The sequence below is a fragment of the Dendrobium catenatum genome, unplaced genomic scaffold (genome assembly GCF_001605985.2).
Source record: "Dendrobium catenatum unplaced genomic scaffold, ASM160598v2 fragScaff_scaffold_1495, whole genome shotgun sequence".
In the NCBI taxonomy this organism is placed as follows: Eukaryota; Viridiplantae; Streptophyta; class Magnoliopsida; order Asparagales; family Orchidaceae; genus Dendrobium; species Dendrobium catenatum.
Window position 1 is genome coordinate 515,815 of NW_021319957.1, and position 12,338 is coordinate 528,152.

Genomic DNA, 12,338 nt, shown 5'->3' on the forward strand with positions numbered 1-12,338 from the left:
AAGTATAAAATTAGTTCATACAGAATTATACCAGATGAATATGTTCAATTTTGAACTGATCATATTATACGATGTCAGTTCATAAACAAGTCAATCAGAGTATAAAATCGATTTGTACTGAATCGTACGAGCAAAATTTGAACTGTTCATACGTATGATGTTTGATCGTACTTTATGATCATGGATGGTCAAATTGAAATTTTTAGTTTTATGGATAGTTTTTCATGTCATTCATATATAAGTTCCTAAAAAATAGACTGGAATGAATGATTCGTCATTTTTTCTTTGAGAGCAAGTTTGAGAGTGCTTTGGGAGAGTGTTTGAGAGTGTGGAAAGAGATATTGCAAGTGAAAATTAGGAAGGGTTCACAAGGTTGCCCAAAAGTGAGGATCTATTTGTAACTGTGTTAAATCTTTTCCTTATTGTTTTGAAGTTGCTCGAGAGAAGATCTTTAAAGAAGATGTGGTTCTTTGTTGACACTTGGAGAGCGTAAAATAATGATAGTTCTTCACTAGAACTTGGAGAGTGTGAAAGGATGACGGTTCTCTGTCGATACCTTAAGAGTGTAAAAAGACAACGATACTCTACCGCACTAGGAATTGGTGGAAGAGGGGTGATTTATAAAGGCTTCTTCGCCTTGCTATGGGAACAAAAGGAGAGTCACTTTGTTAATAGTACAATACCTGAAGAATGAGTCTTTAGGGAGTGGACGTAGATCTAGTTGGACCAAACCACTATAAATCTCAGTATTCTTTTATTTTTATTTACTGCATTTTTTATTTTTTGCATTTTTATTTTTGTGGTTGAAAAGTTTAGTTTGATAAAACTTTTATTGTGCCTAAATTTATAAGATTAATAGTTTTTTAATATACCAATTTTTTTAAAAAACTATCAATTCACCACCCTCTTGGTTAGCCTTAGGACAATTGCTTTTGGTCTAATAATCTATATGGACTTTTATTGCTATATGATATGAATTTTAATTTATTTATTTATTCATTATTATAATTTAAATATGGTAATAACTATTATACATTTATTACATCTCTCTATATATTGATTTATTTAAAATATATTTAACTTCTTTTAAAAATTAATAAAATTTATTTAATAAAAAACTTTGAAATTTTAAATTAGATTATGTGGTCTTCTGAGCTATTGTAGCATAATATAGTTTTGTATTTGATTTTTAGGATCTAGGAAGGGGAATGATATTGTAGACTACCGATTTATGATTAAGTTTGAAGTTATAGGTATTTTGTTATTTTGATTTTTATATAGTCATGACTAATTAAGTTTTTAGTATAATAGCTCTTGCATGTAGCATTGAACTATTATGTGTGTGTATGTGTGTGTGTGTGTGTGTAGATGAAATGAAATAAACTTTATGCATAAGTTTATTTTCAATATTTGGATATTTTAGTAGCTATGTAGTTTGTAGTTTATTTCAATAAATATTGGCATAAAATCTAAAATAATTCTAAGACTAGATCTTGAGATTTGTCTGTCACATCTCAATACGATAGAACATGTCATGGTCTGGTTGGGTTCTGACAGTTCTCCGTCCTCCACTGCTATATTTAGTTTTAAACTCCACCATTAGAATAAGGCCCTTTAAAGTATTGAGTGTTATATGTTATTCTTTTTGTTTGTTATTTGTTACAAATTTTTATTGTAGTTTTTGTATTTTTGTTAAATATTTCTCCTTTTTGTGATGTTAAACGAGTATGTTTTTATTTTAAGTAATTTCTCTATTGTAAAGTTTTTATTCAGTTAAATTATCAAAAATATATGTTTATTTTTTTGATGATTTTGTCACTTATTACATTCTTATAGGTATAAAATAAGGAAAATTAATATTATCATTCCTAAAATTTTCATTTCAACAAAAATATTTGCCATCATAAAAAGGTGGAAATTGTTAAACCCTAAGAGTATTGTGCATACAAGTGACGATATTAGGATGAGGACATGAGGTAGCTCAAGAATATACACAAGAAAACCATCTAATATAAGAAGATGAAGAAGAAAAGTGCGTTTCAATTTATATTTATTTTTTTATTTTATTTCTTGAGACTTATTGTACCTTATGTATATAGTGGCTTGAAAAATCAAGCACACATGCACAAGATCAATAAAAAATAAATAACTTAAAAAGTTAATGAAAATAATTGATTATCTAATGAATTTTAATATATAATTTAAATCACACTGAATGATTCAAAGGACATTTTTGTAATTTATGTTAACAAAGTGTATTGTATGTTTACGTATTAAAACCAACATTTAAAATTTATGATAATCATGTGTATTAATTAACATAAAATTAAAATTAAATATTTATAGAACTGATATTGTTGTACAATTCATATCATACTGAGCAATCAATTACTTCAAATTAAAATTGCTAAATTTTGATATTTCAATAAATAAGAAAATTTTAAATTTTGAACTAACCATTCTAGACAAAACAGTTGTATAGTACGAAACGTTACTTCACATGTAACTACTTACTTATTTTGGAACTTGAAAAAAAAGAATCAAGTAAGAGAATATTTGATACTGTATGATCTTAATAGTACAACCTGACTAAATAAAGAGCTTATTTGAAAAAATAATCTAATATAATCATTATGATCAAAATAAGCCGAAAACATAAACGGATTATACTATATAATCTATATCATATAGGATGATTATATACATAGTATTTTTTAGGATTTAGCCTAAATAAACTAATTATGTTGTACAACATATATAACATATTTGATGATCAGCCTATTATATTTACTTATTCAGGATTTTAGGACTTATTTTGAAGCCATACTATAAATTCCTAATGAGAGAGAGCGAGAGAAAGAGAGAGAGAGAGAGAGAGAGAGAGAGAGAGAGAGAGAGAGAGAGAGAGAGATTTGTAAGAGTTTTATCGAGGGACTTCACATGATATTTTAGGGAAAGTTCTTGAGGACTTCATGCAATAGTTTGATTGAGAGAGATAGGAGAGAATGTGATAGATTTCTTAGAAGGTGGTTGAAGAGACCTTTGTGTGTGAGAAGCTATCAATGTTGTTTCAATCTCTATCTATATCCTTACTTGTCAGATGTTGTATGTGAGAGGTTTTTTGTGAAAGAACTTTCGAGAGTCTTGAAATGGGAGACTATTGGTCTAGTTAATGAGTTAAAGTTGTAGGCTTCTTCACAATGCTGACTATAGAATAAGGGGCCTTCTCAAGAGAGAAGTAATGTAAAGGGTGTTCTTCATTTCCTATGAAGTAGATGGGCTTCTTCACTTTACTGGGAGTTGAATGACTATATTAGTAGAATTCCTAGGTTAGGACTACAGGAGTGGATGTAGATAAGGTTGACCAAACCACTACAAATAATTAGATTGCATTTGTTTTAAATTTTTGTTTATTATAAAGTTTTACTTGTTTATTTTTGTTGCATTAATGTTGATTATTTAATAATATATATATATATATATATTATATATATATATATATATATATATATATATATATATATAATATATATTATATAAATTGGAAAATTATTAATTGGTAATTTTTCTATAGAAAAATTTTCTTTTACAATAGTGTGAAAAAATTACTATTAAAAACAAAGAGAATCAGTTTAGTTTTGAAGCTATAAAATTTCTAAGTCCTTTTGCTAATATCATTAAAAATTTTAAAAAACACCAATTCAACCCCCTTCTGCCCTCCCATTTATGTGCCAAGATCACTTTTAAAGTTATAAAGTTTCTCTTTCTCATAGATGGAGAAGAAATATTAAAATATTTGTAGCATTTAGTATGCTTTCTAAAGAAACAATAGAGATTGCTAAAGAAGTAATGGAGGATGTGATGGAGGTTAAGATAGAGCAATCAGGTGAAATAGGTTGGATGGTTATAGTAAATAGATGATGATTATGTGTTGAAATCGAGTAATGATGATCTAAAGATGACAATCATGTAATGATACACATGAGATGGTGATTAGGGGATGTTAGTCGATCAATGGTGGTTAGAATACATTAACTATTTGATGATGGTCAAGAGATTATAGTTATTGTAACTTAGTTTTCATAACTATATTTTTCATATCATATATGTTTTTAATGATTTCAAATATTATTATATTAATTATTATTTCTCCTAACATATATTGGATATATTATTTTTATTGTTTGTGTGTATTAATATTTCAGGAAAATCATACTCCAAACTGTTGAAAACTTCAAGTCAGATTTGTATAGGGTTCATTATAATTAGAGTAAGTACTTTTTTAATTTTATTGAGCCTGAGAGTGTGTGATTTTAATTGAGTAATCGTGTACACACACATTAAGAAATGTTAAAAATTTATAAAATTTTAAACTAATTGTTTTGTATGATTTCATTTTATACGGGATGATGATTTGTTTAGTTATTTCCTCTAATAAGCAGTTAATCAAAGCATGGACGAAAAAAAAATTCTAAGTATTATTCATACTGTATGAAGTTGGTTTCATACATACAATGTCCATAGTACAAAATTATGGGGAACATTTTTGTCAATAAGAATAGATAAATTTTTTGAACTGTTCATCCGGGACGATCTGGAGTTCATACAGATGACGTCAAGAGTACAAAATTATGGGGAACATTTTTCCTTCATACAAACAGGTAAATTTTTTGACCTATTTGTCTTGGATAATTTGGAGTTCGTACAGACGATGTTCAGAGTACAAAATTGTGGGGAACATTTTCGTGCATACGAACAGGTAAATTTTTTGAACTATTCATCCTGGCCAATCTGGTGTTTGTACAGATGGCGTCCAGAGTATGAAATGATGGGGAACATTTTTGTCCAAAAGAATAGGAAATTTTTTATTACTGTTTATAATGTATGATATACATATCTATTATACGTTATGCTTATATGAAAATAGTTAATATAGGATCGTACAAGCAAATTTTGAACTGTTCGTTCGGGATGATTATTGATCGTACTGTATGATCATAGATGCTCAAAATTAAAATTTTTAGTTTTCTAGATGGTTTTTCATATTTTTAATATAAAAGTCTTTAGATACTAACTTGGACAAATCTAGTCTTCATGATTTCTTTGAGAGTAAATGAATGGGTGATTTGGGAGAGTGTTTGAGAGAGAGTTCTTGTAAGTGGAGTATAAAGGATTCATAATATTAATTAAAGATGAGAATATCTTTTATTTTTGTGTCAATTATCTTCCTTTCTTCTTTCTAGTTACTCGAGAGAAGATCTTTGGAGAAGATCCAATTATATACTAACACTTGGATGGTGTAAAAGGATGATAATACTCTATCGACACTTGGATGATGTGAAAGGACGACAATACTCTACTGACATTTGGAGGGTGTGAAAGGATGATAGTACTCTATCACACTGGGATTAGTGAAAGAGAGAAAATTATATAGGCTTCTCTGCCTTACTATGGGGGTAAAAGGAGAGTCACTTTTATAATAGTGCAATACCTAAAGTGGGAATCTTCAGGGAGTAGATATATGTCTTGTTGGACCGAACCACTATAAATTACTGTATTCTTTTTATATTTGCACATTTTATTTTCAACAATTTATTATTGTGGTTAAAATGCTTATTTTTAAAGAAAATTATTAAATAATTTTCTTAAAATTTACCAAGAGTTTTTAAATAATCAAATCACCCCACCTCTTGGTCAGCCTTGGACAATTATGTAGGTCTAACAACCTATACGAGCTTTTCAAGTGGTATTAGAGCTTAGTTCAAAATTTAAAATATAGATAATTTTTTGAAATATGATTATGGCTAATTTTGAAAATTGTAACACACCTGAAGGGTATTTGATCACTAGACCCCCCTTATTTGATAACATCCCTTTCAATTTTTGAAAAACATGAATGCCTACTTTTCTTCAATCGCTTGACTATTGCATGTGAATTTTAGTTCAGGATGGATACGCTAGGCCAACTAGACTTATAGATGGCATAAAAACTAAAACACCCTTTGCTGACTAGACTGTAGAAGAATGAGACTTAACACAGTTAAATGCAAAATGTTTGAATAGTTTTTTCTATGCTGTTAAATCTAAAGATTACATGTGTATTTTTACTTATAAAAGTGGAAAACAAATTTTGGATAGACTTTGTATCACATATGAACGGACAAATAAAGTGAAATAATCTAGATTAAATATTTGTTGCATGATTATAAACTATTTCCTATGAAACTAAATGAATAAATTTCTTACATGTACACTTATTTCACTCAAATAGTCACTTCCTTTCATGCTTTAGGTAGGGAATTAACAAATGCATAAAAAGTGAATAGAATTCTTTATTATTTGCCTATTGCTTATGATGCTAAAACAATTACTATTATAGAGTCTAAAGATTTAACTATTTATTCCATTGACAATCTTATTGGATCACTAATTGCTTATGAGTAAGGAGTGACTCAAAGATAGATTGATTCATGTGAGAATCATAAGGAGAAGAATATAGTGTTGAAAGTGGATAACTCGGAGAGTGATCAGTCACAACCTGAGGATGAGGATGATATTGCCTTGATGATAAGGTAATTTAGAAGTTTTCTAAAAAAGGAAGCAAAGGAGATGCCAATAGTGGAATAAAGATAAGTTTCACAAAAATGTTAAGGTTTTTAATAATGTTATTTTCTATGAATGTATGAAACCTGGACATTTTAAATCAGACTGCCTCAATCTTAAAGCCTTTCCTAGCAATAAAAAGATGGAAAAGAAAACAAATGTAAGAAAGGGTAAGAAGAAGTTACAAAGAGCTTTCTAGGTAGACACAACTTTAAATTCATCAAAAATAGAAGTAGAAGAAGAAGTCACCAACCTGTATTTAATGGCTGATAAACTTGATCAGTTAGATCAATAAGAGGTATGTGACTTAACTTATGAAGAGTTATTTGATGTTTCTGACAAGATTTATATAGCATATATAAAACTAAAAAAATGCAGGCTATGTTAAATTTAGATTTTCTTGAACTACAAAAAGAATATGAAATCCTTAGAAAAGATCACACACTAATTGATAGAAACTATAGGAAACTATTAAATGAGTATGATGAATTAAATAAACAGCATGAGTTATTGAAATCATCCTATATTGAACTTGAAAAAGATTTTAAAATCTTTATGGATGAATTTGATAGTAGATAGAACTATTTGAAAGTTGACAATATTGTGTTAGAAAGTGCAAACTTATTCTTCAAAGTAAAATTGAATGCATAAGAAAAGAACAGGATTCCACATACACCTGAATAATTTTTTAATCTTGATAAAAAGACAAAAATTATAAAACCTAAGAAAATATAAGTTTACACAAATAAATTGAAAAATCATTTTCCAAGAGTTAAATGATTTTTTTATGGCATGATTGGGCACATTTCCCACACTTACACTAATTATAGAAAATCATATTGAAAGTTCGATAGGGATGTTAAGCCCTATAAAATTGGCCCAAGGCTAACCAAGAGGGGGGGTGAATTGGTATTTTAAAAATTCTTTAGACAAAGCACTAATACAAACCAAATCACCACAAAAAAATAAGCGCGGAAGAAAATAAATGCAGAAGCTGTAAAAAATAAGAACACAAGGGATTATAGTGGTTCAGTCAACTCGACCTACGTTCACTCCCTGGAGGAGCCCTCCGAGTATTGCACTACAATCGTGACTCTCCTTTAGCCCCCACATCTAGGCGGAGAAGCCTTTACAAACACCTCTTTTTGCCACACCCGGCAAGGCAGAGATCTTTCCTCCTTTTGCTTCCTCCTGAAGCAGGCAGAGAACCTCGATCACTTGCTGGAACTTACCTCTCCCAACCCTTCCAAGGATAAGAGACTCTAGGGAAGAAGAAGTGGAACAATGCTTGGAGCAACCCTTGTGAATCCCCTTACAAGATCCCCCTTAAAAGATCCTCTCTCTCTCTCCCTCTCTCTCTCTCCTTTAGGTTTTCTCAGGTCAAGACAGCAGCCAAGGATGTTCAAAAATGTTGAACAAAAGATCTTAAATAGAAGAGCTTCAAAGGAGCTCATTAATTGCAAGTTGTCGACTATATCATCCAGGACGATATGGAAATTGTCATGGTCGATCAGTATAAATCCCATGAGATCGGCCAGAGCATCGCCATGAATGCAAACTGGACGATTGAAAATTGGCTTGATCGTCCAGGATGATATCATGATCGCCCCTGCCGATCAGTTCAAATCAGAGGAAATTTTTCTAGAGCATCGCCCTGAATTCAAGCTGTCCGATCTCGATCGTCCAGCACATCTCCCTTAATTGGTGCTGGCCGATATTTATCTTCTAGAAGTAACTAAGGTTTTTGAATAGATCGTCCTGGCCGATCCTGCGATTGTCCAGGACGATGTCATCATATCAATCATTCTTAATTACTTCATTGATTTGTCTGCATAATTATGAATATCGTCCATGCCGATCCAAGATCGGTCTGACCGATTGCAAAAAATACAGAATACCTTAATTATTTATGGCGGTAATATCTTTCTATTTTGAGCATATCGTCCAGGCCGATACAAGTATCGTCCAGGACGATTGGCTAATGATGGCTGCCTTAATTAAGAGCCCCTAAATAGAACTTCTGTTTTGAGCCCGATAGTCTAGGCCGATGTAAATATCGTCCTGGCTGATTTGATTAAAAACAAAAATTCTAACTCTCTCAAGTGTGTGTGTAGGGTTACTTTACATTAGTCACACCAAAGATTATAATTGACTCAAGAGGAGAAAAATAAAATTACAGACTGACTCAACCATAATCTACCCCATCTTGAGCTGATTCTGATTTCCGTTCGATCTTTGAGTCCTGAAAAGTTAGTAGAAAAAAGCAGTCGTAATGAAGCAAGATTTTTTTGCTATCATCAAAATCATAATCTAAAAACATGTTTGTAACAATCTCCCCCTTTTTTATGATGGCAAACATATAAAAAATTAATTTCTAACTAAACAAGCTTTTACCAGAACAAGTACAAATATACTAATCAAGAGAGCAAGTACAAACACACTACTCCCCCTTTTGCCATCTTAAAAAGGAGGAGGAAACAACGAGAAAAAAAATAAAGAAAAAACACAATATAGAAACAGGAAGCAATACATAGAAAACAGAAACTACAACTAAAAAAATGAGGGATCCTGATCATCTGATGGAGGTGGAGGTGGCTGCTGAAAGTAGCCAGCTAGCGTAGTAAATTGAGCATTGAACCAAGCGATGTCCTGGTCATGCTGCTGCTACTGGTGAGTAATGTAGCTGTCAAAACGGGCTAAGTCCTCTATGCGGTGCTGCTCGTAGCGGGCAATATCCTCAGAATGTTATTGCTCCTGTGCAGCAATGTAAGCATCAAAACGAATCTCCCAACGATCAAATCTCTCTACTAACTGGTCAAACTGTAAGTGCTGATGAAGAGGAGCAGGATCAGGAACGGGAGCGGGAGCCTCCTCCTCCTCGGCCCCCTGAGGTTCCCCATCCCCTGGGTGGAGATGAGTACTGTGAAGGATATTGAAAGAGCTGTTTGAGTAGCAAGGAGGCTGAAGGTCGTGACGAGCAGGATATTGAAGATTGTATTTGGTTTCAAGAATGTAGGCTATGAGATGTCCTAAAGAAAGATTGGGTTTCCTCCTATGGCCTGGATCGCGAATAGTTGTTAAATGATCAATGTATCAAAATGGAATCAAAGTAGAGTCTATCCAATTTCTTAAGTGATCCAAATCAATTTCTTTAGCCTCGAGTTATTAATTTTTAAGAATATCTTTTTATCGACCCCTTAAATCTATTTTCTAATCTCTTTTAGATTTCTTAAAATCAGATTAAGTTGGCGGCGTGTGTGAAACTGTTAACTACCATCATTTCATCAATTAATTCCAAAGCTTTTTGTATAAATCATGAAGAGTCATCGAGTAGACCACGACGATTTGAGATCAATCCGATAGAACTGCTGGAACATTGAGAATTTTCATATCTATTTTGTAAATTCAAAGACTCTAATCACTTAAACCTACGCATGAGTATTTCTGATTTTTTTGTATAATGCCATGAATTGTTCTCACAATTTCAAACATTGGATGCATAAGTGTGTGTATAGATACCTCTTCAGTTAATCCGCTTGTGCTCAAGATGGCTCTCCCCATTCGAGACAGAGGTTTGTTGGAGTCTCCCTCAGGAGTTGGGGGGGGGCAGTCTCAGAGAATCTGATGCAATTCTGCCCAGAAATGCTTTTGAACTTTTTTCTTGTCCCTTCAATAAACTTGGATTCTCCTCACCAGCCTGTTTCTTTTCTTTTGCTTTTGGGTTGACCATGAAGTGGTAGACAATACAGCTTTCACATGTCGCGCCTCCGCATTCATAACAAAACAACATCAGAAGATCCTGTTAGAAATTTATGTATCGCTTACCTTTTCCCAAGAATGTTTGCTTCTTCTGTAGAAAGTTATCTGAATTTCCTTTGAGATGAAGGAAAACTTCATCGCTCTGCAAACTGGAAGAACGGACGTCAGATTTGTGTGCCTTTAGTGGCCACCAGTTTTCTCTTTCTACTTTTCTTACTTGCATCAAAATTCTTGATTCACCCCTCTGCTCATAAGCAATGAGTCGAGCCGAGTAAGTTGTACAATCGATATACAGTGTTTCAATATCTAGATTCAGTATAGCAGTAATTTTTTGCATCAAAGCAGGAAGGAAGCATCGTAAAATCTTTTTACTATTTTCAAAAATTCGCGAAGCCTCCTTCATAAGGCATGCAAAGAAGTAACAATCTCTGAGTAAATCTCGTTTACATTTCAGAAATTGATGTCATGAGGTTTCATAACGAAAAGTTGTAGTCATGCAAGAGGAATGTTCAACACGAGATTGTTTTAACTTCATTGGTTCCTTACAAAGTTGATACACAATTTATCCCGAAATTTTCTTTACCAGTTTTGCAGTGGAGACAACGCATGTATTCTCACACTTTAAAGCACAGAAAAAATAGTTCAAATTTTTTGCTTCATGAGCTAAATCTTTTATCAGAAAGTCCATTCAGTAAAGCAACTTCTATTTAATTCTGTCAATTTCACGAGAAGGTGGAAGATACCCTTCTTTAATAAGCACCACATGCGATAATAGTAGATTGTAAAAATTTTGACACTGCCGGTTTCCAAAAATCAAAAGGTAGGTTATCAAATAAGGGAGGTCGTGTAATTGAATAACCTTCAAGTAGTGTTTATATTCCAAAGTTAGCCATGGATCAAATTTAAAAAGTTTCAAACTAATTTTTTGAATCCTACTTTGATACCACTTGAAAGTTCGTTAGGGATGTTAAGCCCTAAAATGGCCCAGGCTAACCAAGAGGGGGTGAATTGGTATTTTAAAAATTCTATGTAAAGCACGAATAAACAAATCACCACAAAAAAATAAGCGCGGAAGAAAATAAATGCAGAAGCGTAAAAAATAAGAACACAAGGGATTTATAGTGGTTGGTCAACTCGACCTACGTCCACTCCCGGAGGCCGCTCCGAGTATTGCACTACAATCGTGACTCCTTTAGCCCCCACAGTTCTAGGCGGAGAAGCCTTTATAAACACTCTTTTTGCACACTCGACAAGAGAGAGACCTTCCGTTTTGCTTCCTCCTGAAGCAGGTAGAGAACCTCGATCCTTGTGGAACTTTCCTCCCAACCTTCCAAGGATAAGAGACTCTAGGGAAGAAGAAGTGGAATAATGCTTGGAGCAACCCTTATGAATCCCCAACCTCCCCCTCACAAAGATCCTCTCTCTCTCTCCTCTCTCTCTCTTTGGTTTTCTCAGGTCAAGACCATCCAAGAATGTTTAAAACTTGAACAAGAGCTCTTAAATAGAAGAGCTTCATAGGAGCTCATTAATTTCAAGTTGCCGACTATATCGTTCAGGACGATATGAAATCATCTGGCCAATCAGTACAAATCCCATGAGATCGGCCAGAGCATGCCCTGAATGCAACTGGAGATTGAAATTTGGCTTGATCGTCCAGGACGATATCATGATCGTCCCGCCGATCAGTTCAAATCAGAGGAAATGTCCAGAGCATCGCCCTGAATTCAAGCTGTCGATCCGATCGTCCAGCACATGCGCCTTGAATTGGTGTTGGCCGATATTTATCTCTCAGAAGTAATTAAGTTTTTGAATAGATCATCCTGGCCGATCCTGCGATCGTCCAGGGCGATGTGATCATATCAATCATCCTTAATTACTTTTTGATTGTCTGATTAATTAAGGCATAATTGTGAATATCGTCTAGGCTGATCCAAGATCGGTCTGGCCGATTGCCAAAAATCAGAATACCTTAATTA